The sequence below is a fragment of the Crinia signifera genome, chromosome 1 (genome assembly GCF_055691185.1).
Source record: "Crinia signifera chromosome 1, ASM5569118v1, whole genome shotgun sequence".
In the NCBI taxonomy this organism is placed as follows: domain Eukaryota; kingdom Metazoa; phylum Chordata; class Amphibia; order Anura; family Myobatrachidae; genus Crinia; species Crinia signifera.
Window position 1 is genome coordinate 419,893,536 of NC_139217.1, and position 17,403 is coordinate 419,910,938.

Here is a 17,403-nt window from a genome sequence, read left to right on the forward strand (position 1 = left end):
AAGCTATTCCCTGCAGAGGATACCACTGGCACTGGCTAGCAATCTCCACTAGCTCTCAGGCTAGACCCCTTGGCTTCCAGGCCAAACTACCTTCAAACCTATCAGTGACTTTCTTCCATCTCAGTCCTGATCTGCCGACAGGCACTGTCTACCTCACAGTCGACACTCAGCTTCTGCCGTCTATCCCTGACTAACAACATCTGCGTCATCCCTGGCATCCATCAGTTGCTGCATCTGAGTATTGTCACGTTATCATCTATTGTCGACATCTCTGTGCTTCCGTCATCTCCTGGTGACTAACAACATCCGTGTCATCTCCGACGTCCATCAGTTGCCGCATTCAAGCATTGTCACATCTACATCTGTTGTCGACATCCTGTGTCAACGGTTTTCCCAAGTGTCTCCAGAGGTTCTGTCACTCTCTCCAGGTTATCTACATCATGTACTGACGACTCCCAGGTCATCACCACCGGCTCCCAGGCCATCCCGCAGCTCCCAGGCTGCCAACTGCCATCACCGGCTCCCAGGCAGTCTCGCAGCTCCCAGGCTGCCAACTCCGGCTCCCAGGCCATCCCGCAGCTCCCAGGCTGCCAACTGTCATCTCCGGCTCCCAGGCCGTCTCGCAGCTCCCAGGCTGCCAACTACAACTCCGGCTCCCAGGCTGTCCCACAGCTCCCAGGCTGTCTACTATCTTCCCCGGCTCTCAGGCCGTCTCCAAAGACATTTCCTCATTTCTCCAGTGTCCTCACTCCCAGCCCCCGTCCAGAGGACCAGGACAGGGGGCCGCGACCTGCTTGCCAGACGCAGCCAAGCCCATAGTTCCTTGCGGGACTTCCTGGTGAACACCGCTGGCAAGTTAGACTCCGCGCCCCTGCTTCTGGTCTCCGCCAACCCTCTGGTTCGCTCTGCTCGGCTTCCCAGTCTCATCTGAGAATCCATCCTGTTGCTATACTGGTGCCTCCAGTCGCCTCACATCTGACTGCCGACATCCTACGTCGACAACTCCCGCAGCTTCCAGACTGTTCACTGTCAACCTCGGCTTCCAGGCCGTCTCAAGGCACAACTCCAGCCTCAGTCCCAGCCTGTACCCAGAGGGCCAGAGCAGGAGGCTGCGCCCCTGTTCCTGGTCGTTGCCAACACTGAGTTACTGTGCCCTGGTTTCCCTGTGTAGGTCACATACCAAACCTTCTATATCCTGCTACCCAGCGCCCTCCACTGGCCCACCACGGTCACAGCTGAGTACACAAGAACCCTCGGTGCTGACACCCCTACTGCAGACCAGACCCGGGCCCAGGTAAAAATGAATGTTTTTGAAGTATAAAGACTCTTAGGTGACAGTTCAGTCACAATGGCTGTCCAGAATGGCACATCATTACCACTTACCTCAACAAATTTGCCTCGTAGCAAAATCTGCAATGTTGGGCTACTCTACAGCAATGTCCACATTTATACATTGTGAGCCGACATCAAATTGCCCCCTTAAATTTTCAATTTTGTTTCTACTGGCATCAGGCTGTGAGGTAACCTGAAAAAACACAAGAAAGATGTTAATAAAACAAGTGCATGCTGGGAATGTCATGGAGACGAGGACCTAAGGATTCTATAGTGCATGAAAGTAAATTATGTGGCTTCATAAGAGCAAAAACATGATATATGGCACCTGTCAGGCTATGATATATATCTAGCCCACCCATTTATTGTGTGCCACTGCATAATAAATCATCTCTTGCTTGTTACAGTAAATAATCCAGCCACATCATTCATATGTGCTATTGCTTACACTGTTCTATGACTGCCACAGGGTCATGATACACAAGGTCTTGACATCTGTTGACCCTTTTCCTTCCAAGAAAACAAACCTTCACATAGTCTTGTCATCCAAGCTGAGGGATTGTGGGTTGCTAAAAGGGAAAATAACTACTTGTTTTCCCACCTCCTGAAGGACTTTGGCGAGAGATTCACTTCATCAGAGGCTTAAATCCCGTTGACAGGCGTGATGACAGCTGCTGTAAGTGATACAGTGCTGTTGCTTGGGTGGAATGTCAGTATCGCGTGCGCAGTAAGTGGACGGACTGTCCGGCACTCAAGAAGAAAACCAGTTGGGCATTTTATTTAGCAGAATGCTTACTGGAAAGTCAACTGGCCTTCTAGCTTAGTTATTGCTTTTAGATCATGTATATCTAAAAGTGTATCCTAAGAACTTCCCATGTTCCAGACTTTGAGTTATATACTAAATGAAAATGCACCTCAAATATACTACCACTAACTCTTTATTTATGTTTTGGTTCTATGCTCAGCCTATATAAAAAAGGCAATAATAATTATAATAAAAATAATGTCCTATATGTGCATGCGCTGGGTGCGTGTGGCGGCGGCGAAGGCCATTAGAATATGGAAACCCCCATGCTAATGGAACAATGACGTGGGGGCGGGCAGCTGACATCTCCCTTCAAGAGAGAGATACTGCTACATGTGAATTTCTTGCTACTTGCTGGTACGCAGAATATAAAATTACTAGAAGGATTGTTGTAGTATCAACTATTTGCATTTGAAAAAAACACTGAAGGCGCAGAGGCCATACCACTTTGCACATATATATATAGTAGCACTTACCCAACCTTGCAGAGGGAAAGGAGATAGATCAGCACTCAATAGAAGTTAAAAAAAAAAAATGTGTATTGAGGTTGTATCACAGCATAATAACAGTGGATATTACAACATCTCAGCTGACCCGGCAGCTGTTTCAAACTGGATACCGTCCAGTTCTCATCACCCCTGAGCAAAATCTCAGAGAGGCGCCGTTGATTGGAGGTGCAGCACATGGTCAGGAGCCGTGCAAGCCTGTGATTCTGCTGAGAGCGCCATAGCACGGTGAGCACCGCGAGTGCAGCGCTAGCAGGAACATGGAAAGCTTGGTGGGTGATGGGACGCCACTAAGCCAGGGAGAGGCTCCCTTCTGCCGGCTATTCCCCGCACCTGCCTTTAAAAAAAAAAAAAAAAGGGAACAGTGTACTGTATACTCGCCGCCACCGGAACCTGCTCTGCCTCTGGCTGCCAAAAGCAGTGGGCTGGGAGTGCAGCTGGTGATCTCCTCCTCTGCGTTCTTCATTGGCAAACATCCAAACATTCAAGCGTTCCCTGAAAACTCACCTCTTCAGGCAAGCCTATAATGTTTAAGTTCTACATGCATAACCCTCTGAGGCACTTATGTATTATATAGCTACCCTTCTGGACTTGTAACTTGGTGGGACTGCTATGGTATTACTGGTGCCTGTCCTTGTGTTTCCCCCTATATCCCTATAGATTGTAAGCTTGCAGCAGGGCCCTCCTACCTCCAAGTCTGTATGTTGTTACCCAGTTTGTTTTATCACTGTCTACTATTGTAAAGCGCAACGGAATCTGCTGCGCTATATAAGAACCTGTAAATAAATAAATAAATAAATAAATTGGCACCTCTGCAAAGGGGGTACATCTGCCCAGATAAGTGGGGACAAATGTGGATGCAGGGTAGTGAGGTGTGTGATGGAATTGGGGAGGATAATTTAAGGCAGGCAGGTGTGGGGCAGAAGCACTGGACAAGCAAGGGGGGGTGGACAATCCAGTGAGGAACTCTGCTGCCTATCTCCAACTGGATCAGCACCTGCTGTTCAAGTTAAAAATACAGGATCCAGGAAAAGTGGGTGGGGGAAGTGGAGGCTCAGAGACCCTGTGTTACTAAATAAATGGCCACCACCTTAAAGGAAACACGCTAAAAGTCCTCCTGCACCTCTAGCATCTGTCAGTATGCCCACCACTACCCGGAACGGCTGATTCTGGGAGTACTGGCACGCTGTGCTCCTGCAGCCACAGTTGGCGAACATGTAGCCCACCCTCAGCCCGTAGCAAGGAGCATGAAACCCCTGGGAATGACCATGTAAACCCATTGCATCAAGAAAGAAACCCCTCGGCAACGAGCATGTAGGCAAGTTGCACTTATGCGGCATAATGTGTAATGGGCATCATGGTCTGAGGCGTAACGTGTAAGGGGTATCATAGTCTGAGGCATAATGTGTAATGGGCATTATGGTGTTAGACGCAATGTGTAATGAGCATCACAGTGTGAGGCACAACATGTAATGGGCATTGTGGTGTAATGGGCATTATGGTGTGTGGTATAATGGGCACTACGGTGTGTGGTGTAATGGGCATTACAGTGTTTGGTGTAATGTGCATTGGGAATTACAGTGTATGGTATAACGTGTAATGGGCATTGTGGCATGTGGTATACTATGTAATGGGTGTTTGATGTGTAATAGGCATTATGGTGTAACTTTTTTTATACATAAATAAGTCACTTTCTTTTTAGTTTGCATTGATGCCCAGTAGGATGTGATGGACACGCCAAAAAGGCTGTGATGGACACGCCCACTAGGCGGCAATGGACATGCCCAGTAGGCAGTGATGGATGGTGCACCCCCTAAGGAAATGGGCTACGCACGCCTATGATTACATTCATTATATCTGTTAAGCGCCTTCAGTCCTATTGGTGAAAGAGCGCTATATAAATAAAAATAATAATAATTATTATTAGTATTATCATTAAGTGGACAAATAGAGAATGTAAAAAACTGTGCAAGAGAAGTGGAAACACATTTTTTGGTACTCTTTACCTAGAAGGGCGCCCGTCGTGGTGATCGCGGGTACATTTATGTCTGGCCGCGACGCGACCGACGCGATGCCCGCGATTTCCCATTGAAACCCATGTTAAACATGGAAATCGCGTCGGTCGCGTCGCGGCCGGCCATAAATGTACCCGCGATGCCCGCGACGCGATGCACCCGATTTCCCATAGGAATCAATGTTAAATGGCCCGACCGACGCGATTTTACTGTTAAATGCCTCAATGGACCCGATGTGGGCATAGGAAACAATGTTAAATGGGCCACAGAGGCCAAATAGGCAACCTTGACTGGGAAATGGCCCCCCCAATTGTTACCGCCACCCCACGATCAACGTCAACCTGAAGCGTGGCAAGCGCAGCGAGCCCGCGAGGGGCGGCGGTACGCGTCCTCCGACCTTTTCATGCCCTACTATCCACGTCGGCGTGGAGTTGAGAATAGAATAGTGTGGCGAGCGCAGCGAGCCACCGAGCCCGAAGCGTGGCGAGCCCCGCGAGGGGACGCGGATACCTTCACAGGTAAACGCGTCCCCTCGCGGGCTTCACAGGTGTCCGTGGCCACGCGGACACCTGTGAAGTCCGCGAAGGGACGCGTTTACCTGTGAAGGTATCCGCGTCCGCTCGCCACGCTTCGGGCTCGGTGGCTCGCTGCGCTCGCCACACTATTCTATTCTCAACTCCACGCCGACGTGGATAGTAGGGCATGAAAAGGTTGGAGGACGCGTACCGCCGCCGCTCGCCACGCTTCGGGTTGGCGTGGATCGTGGGGTGGCGTTAAAAATTTGGGGGGACATTTAAGGGTTAATTGTGCCTATTTGGGCTCTGTAGCCCATTTAACATTGATTCCTATGGCCAAATCGCGGGCATTGAGGCATTTTACATGAAAATCGCGGTCAATCAGCCTTTTTAACATTGTTCCCTATGAGAAAATCGCGGTCATCGCGGGCAGCAGATTTTTATGTACCCGCGATTTACCCGCGATGCCCGCGATTTTTACCCCCGACGCCCGCGATTCCAATCGCTGGCGCCCTTCTAGGTAAAGAGTACCCATTTTTTACTATCTGTAAATTAGCTCAGCTCTTGCTTGACCACAATCTATGTGATTAATGGTGAATACAGCAGTAAAGGGGTACAATGCGTATGCATTGGATTTAAAGTAGATTTTATATATTTTATCTTACTTTAGTCAGCAAAATACAAGTTTCTCTTTTATACAAGGCAGCGTTCTAGTGACATTCACAAAGTCACAGATATACCTGTAAATTGTCAATAGCAGTCAAACTGTCTGCTGATCCAAGGTCAAGCATAAATTTCATGCTCGGTGGGTCCGTCAGTAGTGTCGCTGATTTTTCCACTATAACTGCTGATGCTGAGGACAATTACTGATGGTGAAAACTTTAAGCATATTGAACTACTTGACTCAGCGAAAAGCAGTATTTTGAAACCAAACTTTATTGTTAACCCTTGTAAAAAACAATCCTGACATTACATTTTTTTTCAGTGCTACAAATATCAACAAATTACACTTGTGACTTACAGTATGCATTGCACCGTACAATAAACACTATTATGTAAATGGGTGTGCAATGCATCGTGGGGTTGACAATATTTAGGTTGAGCCCAAAAGGTCAACATGAGAAAAAGGTTATTTCATGTTTTTTTGGGGTCAATGGGATACATTTACTAAGATGGGAGTTCTATTGAAGATAAGATGTTACTATTGGCAACCAATCAGATTATGGGCCAGATTCTCTAAGCTTCAAAAGTGATAAAATGGAGAGTGATAAACAGCCTGCCAATCAGATCTTACCTGCCATGTCACAGACTGTGTTTGAAAAATGTCAGGCAGGAGCTGATTGGCTGGCTGTTTATCACTCTCCATTTTATCACTTTTGAAGCTTAGAGAATCTGGCCCTATATCTATTATCTTCTAAAAGATGCTAAATAAATAAGAAGTACAATCTGTCTGGTTGCCCGTAGCCACATATTTTCCTCAATAGAAATCCCATCTTAATACATTTACCCAATGTCAACACCTGAGCACGTGGATCTCCAATTAGTGTACCGTGTCTCTTGAATGGCTTGCTTTAAGGGGGGGGTTACTTGCTCCACTACTGCTGCGATCAGCACACATTAACATTCCCAATCATAGAGATGGATGGGTGTTGCTTAGGCAACCAATTGGGCGCTGACAAGGGGTGTGAGGGGGAAGCGGCTACTTGAGGGAAAGAGCAATCCCTCAGAAAGTATACAAGAAAAAAAAAAGAGAAAAAAAAAAGAAAAAAGTAGTAGCGCTAATACACCAATGAGATACTTAAAATAAAATAAGGTAATTGAATAATAAAAAAACACATAAAGTGAACGGATAAATTTGATACACCTCTGAAAATGAATACATAGATAGATCCTAGCTAAACCACCAATAATATCTCATTGGTGTATTAGTGCTACTTCTCATTTTCTTGTACATTCCCAATCATAGTCTACAGTATGTCTGCCATGGCCATACTGTGGCCCTCCAGCTGTTGTGAAACTACACATCCCAGCGGGATGCAGTCAAAATCCCGACAGGGTCAAAATCCTGAATGGGTCAAAATACCTACAAGGACAAAATCCCGACATTTAAAATCCCGACCGGGTCAAAATCCCGAATTGGGTCAAAATACCGACATGGACAAAATCCCGACATTCAAAATCCCGACATATAGAATGTACAAGTGAAACAGTCTACATGACTTTCGGTCGACAGGTGCGAGGTCGACACTTTTTTAACCGACATGTGTCGACAGGCGGTATTTCATGCCCTACCATCCACTACGGTGTGGTGGGAGAATAAAATAGTGTGCCAAATGCAGCGAGGCACCGTGCCCGAAGCATCGCGAGCGAAGCGAGCGATGTGAGGGGCTGCGGTTCACTTGCAACTGTGTCCATGTCGACTGTGTCGACATTCGGGTCAAAAAACAGTGAAAAAACCCATGTCAACCTCGCACCTGTCGACCGAAAGTCATGTAGACTGTTTCACTTGTGCATTCTATATGTCGAGATTTTGACCCTGTCAGGATTTTGAATGTCGGGATTTTGACCCTGTCGGGATTTTAAATGTCAGGATTTTGTCCATTTCGGGATTTTGTCCTTGTCGGTATTTTGACCCATTCGGGATTTTGACCCTGTCGGGAATTCATACCGAATCCATCCCAGCATGCCCTGCCATAGTTTTAGCATTCCCTAATAGGAAAACTGTGGCAAGGCATGATGGGACAGCTGGAGGGCCTGAAAATAATCATGAAAATCTCATGTTGACCTTTCCATGTGTTAAACATTTTGTCTTTGTTGACCTTGTGTGTCGACTATATAGTATTGACCTAGAGACGGTTGACCTTTCATACAGATCACATATAAATATGAGTTTGTGGATTATTTAACCCTTTGAGTGCCAAGTGAAAGTGTCAAAATTAGTGGTAAAATTGCCAAGCAAACTTTTTCATTCATCATTATGACCTGTAATTCTTACCTTATATAGGAAAAAGAATAATTTTTACATGCGCGAAAGGCCGCAGGACTATTCAGCGCGCACACACAGCTGCCATCGGACACACATACAGCAGCGATGAGCCGCCCACCCAGAACCCGCTGGTATATCCAGACCACTTTACTGACTACACAGTGACACGCAGGAACAGGCAGGCTTGGTGCACATGGCGAGTGCGACTAGTCTGGCCCATTAAATTATGCTCGCTGCATACATGTAACATTAACAGGCAGGGGCCCTGTGGCAGCCTCATTCAGCAGTCACTGAAGGCTGCTAACCAATAAAACCTGCATTTTAATAACTCTAAACTAACAGCGAGCATAAGCATATAGCAGGACCTAATTTGGCATTGATCTGTAGTATGGACTGACAATAAAGGTTCATGACAATTATATGACATATTATAATTGTTTGCAATTGAAATAAAACATTGGGAACAATGTTTCATTATGACATATGCAAAATCTGTATCCACTAACCTTCTTATAAACTGTGACTTTTCCCTCTGCCAATTTTATTCTTTCATCGTATAGAATAGGATACATAACATCTGATAATTGTCTATGTCACTGAATTTCAATCAGAATAGACATATTTTTGAAGTATGAATCAATGTATAGATTATAAGCTTGCAGCAGGGCCCTCCTACCTCCAAGTCTGTCTGTTGTTACCCAGTTTGTTTTATCACGGTCTACTATTGTAAAGCGCAACGGAATCTTCTGCGCTATATAAGAAACTGTAAATAAATAAATGTATGGCTCTGATGTAGTTAGGTCTAGAATGGGGGAGACTTGTACAGCATTAGACCAGGGACGTGCGGTGAGGTTAGTGGTTGGTGAGGCACTGGCTTGGTGGAGCCAGCGCCGACAGGCTCTGTGGGGAGCGTTGGGTCCAGGTTGCTTCTGTGCTGACAGGCAGGTGCGGTAGCTGCCCCCTGCATAAGCAGCAGTGACCAGAAAGAACAGCTCCTGCCTGTCAGCGCTGAAAGAAGCAAGCTGGACAAAGCGTTCGCCATTGCTGGCTCCACCAAGCTGCCATGGCGTCTGCCTACATACATAGGCAGGTGTGTACTGTTTCTGTGTGATTGTGTAAAATAAGTTTGATTTTAAATGAAGTATATTGGCCCAATACTGTTTAAAATAACCTCTGAGGCTAATACATTAGGCAAATATACTTCATTTAAAAACACTTATTTTACTTACACAAGCACACAGAAACAGTACACACCTTCACCTCTGTCACTTTACACAAACACACACCTCTGTCACTTTACACAAATACACACCTCTGATACAATACAAATACACAGATACACACAAACAAGTCTGTCCCTTAACACAAACACCTGTGCCATAAAAAAAAAAAAACAGCCCCCAGACACACATTACCGTTTGGTCCAGGCACTGCTTGCAAGCAGCCCAGACAGACCTCCAGCAGAGATCCAGAGCGTTCCGGGACAGGCACCCGGACACAAAATGAGAGCGCCGGCGGGAGGCATAAGAGTGACACCGGATAGGAAAGGGGAGCTCAGCGTGCGCCGGTGGGAGCTTAGCCCAGCTCCGCACGCTCCCCCTGGCAAGACAGGTCAGCGCTCCCCGGCAATAGAAGTCCCGCCCCCCCCCCGGCAATAAAAGTCCTGCTCCCCCCCCCGGCAATAAAAGTTCCGCTCACTTATAAAAATGGCGCTGTGCTATAAATAGCGGGCACCTCCCCTATAGAAGAGCCACGGTGACGGTCAGGGACGTGCACGCCCTTGTCACTGAGACAGCACCACTGTGCCCAATCACTTCTACCTCAGTGACAGGGGTGTGCTTTCATATAGGCAGAAAGCACGTCCCTGTCACCGAGGCACTGCTATAGGTGCCACCTATATGTCCTTTCTAAATGAGCTTTTACAGCCCGGTGCTCAGACCTGCCCGCCCGTGTCTGTTGCTGTAATATAGACAGCGAGAGGCACCGCTCTTGATGCCGCATAAACGAATAAAAAAGAAAATGGTAAAAATGATTATAATAATACAAAGCATATACTTATGATAAATAATATGTGTCATAAGTATTTACTTTGAATTGTATTATTATATTAATCATTAATGACAGGGGAGGCACTGCCTCCCCTGACTGCACGTCCCTGCATTAGACAAGCTACAGTTGCCAACTTATATAAATAGAAACTGTTGCAGAAGAGTATCTACTCCCTACTCCCCCTGTCGCCGCTGCTGCTGCCTCCTCTCCCATCCTGGGCCCGGCGCCTGTGCTGTGATGAGTGACAGACACCGGGACTGGCGCATGCGCAGTACACACGTGTACTGCGCATGCAGCCAACTTCTATGGGCTGCTTGGGCAACAGCCCATAGAAGCAATCTTGGTCCCGACGCCTGTACAATGTAAGTTACAGGCACCGGGACCAGCGCGTGCGCAGTACCTATACACGTTTTTGCACGGCAGCCCACACAAAGGCGTCCCGGAGGGAGGGAACACCTCCCAATGGGACTGCCTTTGTGACCGGCAGGTCAAAATTCCAATTGGAAGTCACTGCCAGTCACAGTGAAGCCAGATCAGTCTCACAGACTGCATCTGGCTTCACTACAGTGGCGGATTTTACCTGGTGGGGCTGCAGCCCATAGATAAAAACCGCCACTGTGAGAAAGGAATAATTAATAATCCTTATTTTCCAATATTATCCATGAACCAAAGGTGATTGTATTAACCATTCAGGTCAAGTGAATCCAACTGCCTTATATTGAGCAATACTCTATTACATCTCGTATAACCAAAAGAATTACACACAGCGGATATTCATTTTATCATTTCACAGGATTTTATTTCAGAAAAAAAATTTTTAAACAATATTTTGCTTGTTTTATTCTAAGTAATAAAAATTAAGTTTTAACTTTTTGGGACACATAATGACATTTATATAATTGTTAAATGCTACTGTACAATCATCATGTGCTAGTTTCCTGTGCCCCTTATGTGGCAGCATATTTATTATTGGTGCTTGTGTACTAGCACGGCGCCCATCGCATCGCAGACCATAAGGAATGCAATGCGATGGCAGGCGATGTTATACAATTTTAAATTGTATACCATCGAATTGTATGGCATTGTATGCCATTCTATCGCATATACAATGGTATGCGATTTAAAATTGTATAAGCACCCTAATGGGGGCTTACAATGTTAAATGCACCCCCATGCCACCCCCACTATGAACGTGAACCCGAAGCGTGGCGAGCACAGCGAGCCCACGAGGGGCAGCGGTACGCGTCCTATGACCTTTTCATTCCCCCACTATCCACGTCGGCGTGGAGTTGATTTTATATAGTGTGGCGAGTGCAGCGAGCCACCGAGCCCGGAGCGAGGGGACGCGGGATACATGTAAAGTAATACGCGTCCGCTCGCCACGCTTCGGGCATTATATAAAATCAACTCCATGCCGACGTGGATAGTGGGGGTATGAAAAGGTCGTAGGACGCGTACCGCCGCCACTTGCCACGCTTCGGGTTCACGTTCATAGTGGGGGTGGCGTGGGGGTGCATTTAACATTGTAAGCCCCGATTAGGGTGCTTGTACAATAAAATATCGTATAGGGGGCTTATACAATTTTAAATCGCATCGCATTGCATCGGGTGTATGCCATGCGATGCAATGCGATTATATGTCGTGCGACAAAATATCATGGGCGCCGTGCTAGTACACAAGTACTGTACCATATTATTTATATCAAGAAGTTTGTGGAATAGATATCCACCATTAATGTCTCTATTTCATACATCTTCTCGTATGATACTTCAAATATCGATGTTGACAAACTTCGATATCGCAAAAAAATTTCTTATAAATAAAACAAAAATTTTCAGTGGATACTTATCCTGATATAGCAACCATCAATTATTCATTTCAAGGATTTATAAGAAGCATTTGAGCAGGCTATTCTCATTTCAACCCTTAGGATTGATGTGCATGGGAATGAGTGGTTGTTGATGTGTGTCTGCTTCCGGTAAGAGGTGGAATGCAAGACAGCCACAGTGGAATGCACGCCGGCCTCTCATGACAATAAGCGAGTAGAACGGCTGGTATATATGTGTATCAGACCTGGATGAGTGCTCAATGGTTATTACATTTGTGAGTGTTCCATGGTTATTACATATGTGATGGGGACCATGGGGGTTATGAATAGGTATAAATAAATTTATAAATTAGTGTGTTTATTTGTTTTTTGGAGTCACAGGAGGAGACTTCCTCCGATAATTGCCGTACTATAAATACAGTATGGGTTTGTGAGAATGCCAATTAGTCTGCTGTCTCTTGTGAAGGCTATTGCTCACCATGATTAAGGTGGAACGAAATTTTGGTACATCCATGCGTATTTGAATAAAATTTAATAAACTTTTGAAATTTTCTGAAAAGGATTGGTGAGTATCCTTATTACAACACTGAACTTTATATATAGACACACAAACATATATGTCTAGTGTCTGTGTGGCTCTGAAACACTGCTAAGCACTTGCTTTGAGCAGGCTCACTAGTAAGAAATAAGCTTGACGACCTTAAAAACAGGTCCAGTCGCAATAACCTCAGTTATAGGCTGTCTACACATTTTCCTTTTTAGCAGGATGCAGTTGAACAAGATCCTGTTTAGCAGGATGCAGCTTCTTGTGTCTACACACATCCTGTTTAGCAGGATGCAACAGGCTTATGTATATATCCTCTTTAGTAAGCATCCTGCTGAACAGCTCCTGTTCCACGGCATCCTGTTAAAAATGCAATGTGTAGACGCAGCATGTGCAGGCTCCTTCCTGCCAAACAGTTCCCTTTAAAAAGTACCTGTCAAAAGACAATGTGTAGATGCAGCCATAGGTCTGCCTGAATCTCTTGAAGGGCCAGTTCTAACCACCTTTTCGCAGTCCACCTTGCCAGAACTACTTGAAATCCTAGACATTAGCTCTGGGATGACTGTGGAAAGAGTTCACAGACTTGGCCAGCTTTGAGAAGCACCATGTAGCAGACCATGTGCAGTTATATTCAAATGCCTGAGCTTTATTCATAAAGACAATATTTGGTCTGCATCAAGACGCAAAAGAGATCTCCATTGGAATGACACCATATTACAAGACTACTCAGCTGAAGTAGTTTGAGCACATAAAGAATTCTGTTCCAGTCTGTAGTTCCCTGCACACCTATGTATTTTTTCTGGTTTTTCATTCAAAGACTTCACCATGGTGGCAAATTCAGAATTATTCCTCACTGGGGAGGCCCTGAATCTTACTCATCACCATCTTTGTACACCCAGGATTCAACCATTTGATCAAAAGATATTGTATTAATTTTACATTTTTTCTATATACAGATAGAGCTGTTCTCTTTGTTGTCAACAGCATGCCAGCCACTTGTATCTGCTGTTTAACAGAACGGTGTCAACCCATTTTAACCTCTTACTTACTAGGTCTGTGTCACCCCAACTGAGTGACTGGCTGTTTTGTTATTTTTCCTGGTTTATGTTTTTCTTTTTTGCTTAACATGTTTATTTCTACGGTTTAAATTTAATAGGCTGGGACGGGCCTGGTACTTTTATCCAGTTTCCCCTTTATTTGGATAACTATATATTTCTTGAGTTATTATATTGCTACCTTGCACAGAGGGGATTTATATGGGGATGTCACTCTGGGCCTTATTTTGGTTCATTCTTTCTGACAAAATCCTTCTTAGATGGACAAAACCATGTGCACTGCAGGGGGGGCAGATGTAACATGTGCAGATAGAATTAGATTTGGGTGAGTAATTTTGTTTCTGTGCAGGGAAAATACTGACTGCTTTATTTTTACACTGCAATATAGATCTCACTTTGAAGTAAAACCCCACCCAAATCTAATTCTCTCTGCACAAGTAACACCTGCCCCACCTGCAGTGCACATGGTTTTGCCCATCTAAGAAGGATTTTGTCAGAAAGAATTAACCAAAATAAGGCCCTCTGTTATTATTGTTAGGAATGTCCTTTCTATAATGCTTTGGGTAGAGTCTTCAAGTGTTTCAACCCAATATGCCATACTTTTGCTTGATTGCAAAAAGGCATTTGACCTTGTCACTTAGGACCATTTATTCAAAATGATGGTTAGATTTGGGTTCCCTGAAGACTTTATTCGGTTGATCCAATGGTGATATAATGGTACTTTTTAACAGATCCTCTCCAATTATTATCTTTCAAACCCAGTTCATATTTTTCATAGGCCTAGAAGGGGATGCCCTTTGTCCCCCCTTTTATTTGCCTTAGCATTTAAACCACTTGCAATTGCACTTAGGGCTTCTCCTCTTTATACAGGTATTATGGGGTGTGGTATGGGACTTTGACAGGGGGATCCTGACTGTCAGTATCCCGACTGCTGGTGCTCCGACAGGAGGGCGATCGCAAAAAAGCCCCTTGCGGGCTTGGTGGCTCACTAAGCTCGCCGCATGTTCTATTCTCCCTCTATGGGGGTCGTGGACCCCCACAAGGGAGAATAGCCCCTGTGAGTCGGGATCCCTCTGTTGGAGCACCGGCAGTCTAGATTCCGGCATCGGGATACTGACTGTCGGGATCCCCTTGTCGGAGCGTCATCCGGCACCTGGTATTATGGTACGTTTTACTTAGATTAAATTAAGTTTATTTCCTGATGATGTGCTTTTATTTATTTTGAATCCCCAGATCTCCATCCCCAAATTTCAGGGTTATAAAACTTTTTCGCTCTTTCTCTGGTTTTCGGGATAATTATTACAAATCCCATCTAGTACCCTTAAATTCAACCTCTTTGTACTTTTCTTCTCCTATATTCTCCCAATTTACTTTAGGCAACTCTCCTTTAAAATATATAGGCATTATGATCGCTTTAAAGCTTGAAGAAATATATAAATCTCATTTTAATAATATTCAAATGGCTAGTGAAAAATGATTGACAAGTTGGCTGACTTTACCTCTATCCCTCTCTGGTAGGATTGCAGTAAAGTAAAGCTCAACAGGCCTTCCAAGCCAAGCTTATAAGCACTTGTGGCAAATATATATATATATATATATATATATATATATATATATATATATATATATATATATATATATATATATATATATATATATATATATATATATATATATATATTTTTTTTTACAATGAGACAATCTATTTAAAATATATTTCTGGGCTTTACAGGGAATGCTTTGGAGCGATTCAATTAATTAAAAAAAAAATATATATATATATATAGTACTCTTTACCTAGAACGGCGCCCGCGATCAGAATCGCGGGCGTCGGGGGTAAAAAATCGCGGTCATCGCGGGTAAATCGCGGGTACATCAAAATCGTGTACCCGCGATCACCGCGATTTTCCCATAGGGAACAATGTTAAAAAGCCTAATTGATCGCGATTTTAATGTTAAATGCCTCAATGCCCGCGATTTTCCCATAGGAATCAATGTTAAATGGGCTACAGAGCCCAAATAGACCCAATTAACCCTTAAATGTCACCCCAATTTTTTTACGCCACCCCACGATCCACGCCAACCCGAAGCGTGGCGAGCGCAGCGAGCCCGCGAGGGGCGGCGGTACGCGTCCTCCGACCTTTTCATGCCCTACTATCCACGTCGGCGTGGAGTTGAGAATAGAATAGTGTGGCGAGCGCAGCGAGCCACCGAGCCCGAAGCGTGGCGAGCGCAGCGAGCCCCGCGAGGGGACGCGGATACCTTCACAGGTAAACGCGTCCCTTCGCGGGCTTCACAGGTGTCGGCGTCGCCACGGACACCTGTGAAGTCCGCGAGGGGACGCGTATAACTGTGAAGGTATCCGCGTCCGCTCGCCACGCTTCGGGCTCGGTGGCTCGCTGCGCTCGCCACACTATTCTATTCTCAACTCCACGCCGACGTGGATAGTAGGGCATGAAAAGGTCGGAGGACGCGTACCGCCGCCCCTCGCGGGCTCGCTGCGCTCGCCACGCTTCGGGTTGGCGTGGATCGTGGGGTGGCGTAAAAAAATTGGGGTGACATTTAAGGGTTAATTGAGCCTATTTGGGCTCTGTAGCCCATTTAACATTGATTCCTATGGTAAAATCGCGGGCATTGAGGCATTGAATGCAAAATCGCGATCAATCTGACTTTTTAACATTGTTCCCTATGGGAAAATCGCGGTGATCGCGGGCATCGCGTCGCGGCCGTTTATGTACTGCCCGCGATCCCGCGATCACCCCGATGGGCGCCGTTCTAGGTAAAGAGTACCGATATATATATATATATACACACACACACACACACACACACATATATATACATATATATATACACACACACACACACATACATACACACACACACTGCATTGTCATAAAACATTTGAAAGGGATTCTCAAAAATAAAACTGCAGTTTTGGCGAATACTTTAAAATCATGTCAGATCCCAAACACCGAACTGACCAGAAAACACTGGCAACTAAAGCTTCTCATTCACAAAAGTTTTTGGTTAAAAATTGGTATTCATACAATAAGGCTCTGCGCGAGTTGACGTGCATGCAAAAAAGCGTCCATAAAACAAACAGAGGACTGGCAAAACAAAAGCAGAGATGTTTATTCAAAATCTAAATAGTTTTTCCCCAACAGTTTGGCGTAAAGCTTCCATTGGCCCATTTTTCCTGCCTTTCACCTCAAAAGCCCCTAAATGGCAAATTCATATTTGCCAAGGAGCGGCAAATGTGGTGCAAAATGGTCATAAAAACATTGTCACATAGCCTTCAAATTGCATGGCTGGTAGCTTGATGGTGGGGTCCCTGGACCTTTTGGTTCCCAAGCAAATACAATAGATATTCTAGGCTATGGCCTTGCTGTATATTCAAATTGTGGGTGGTTTAGCAAGGGTTTCTGGAATGACCATTAGGTAAAGAAATACCAAAATGTACACATCCACTCATATTAATATGTCCATGTTGTGTGCCAAATTTTTGTACCCAGGCCTGATGGGTACTCAAGATACAGCAGTATCTTGGCATTTTTCATGTCATTTTAGCTATACATTTGGGTTGGTTAGCATGGAATTCTGGTACATTTATTAAAGATAGATATCCAAAAATTGAAGGGTGCACTCACATTAATTTGTTTATGCAAATTCCAAGAATTGGGGATTATGACCCTTTTGATTCCTCAGCACTGTGAGGCAGTAATGCTAACCATTACACTATACACAGATTTTTTAAATCATATATGG

General features: G+C 45.0%; 1 protein-coding gene across 1 annotated transcript in view; it reads right to left on the bottom strand.

The window, feature by feature from the left end:
- ATG10 (autophagy related 10) overlaps nt 1-17,403 on the bottom strand; it is a 138,094-nt gene that overhangs the window by 113,103 nt on the left and 7,588 nt on the right. Inside the window, exon 2 of the mRNA XM_083151848.1 lies at nt 1,384-1,525. The gene's annotated coding sequence lies outside the window, so the exon portion shown is untranslated. The remainder of the gene's footprint in view (nt 1-1,383; nt 1,526-17,403) is intronic.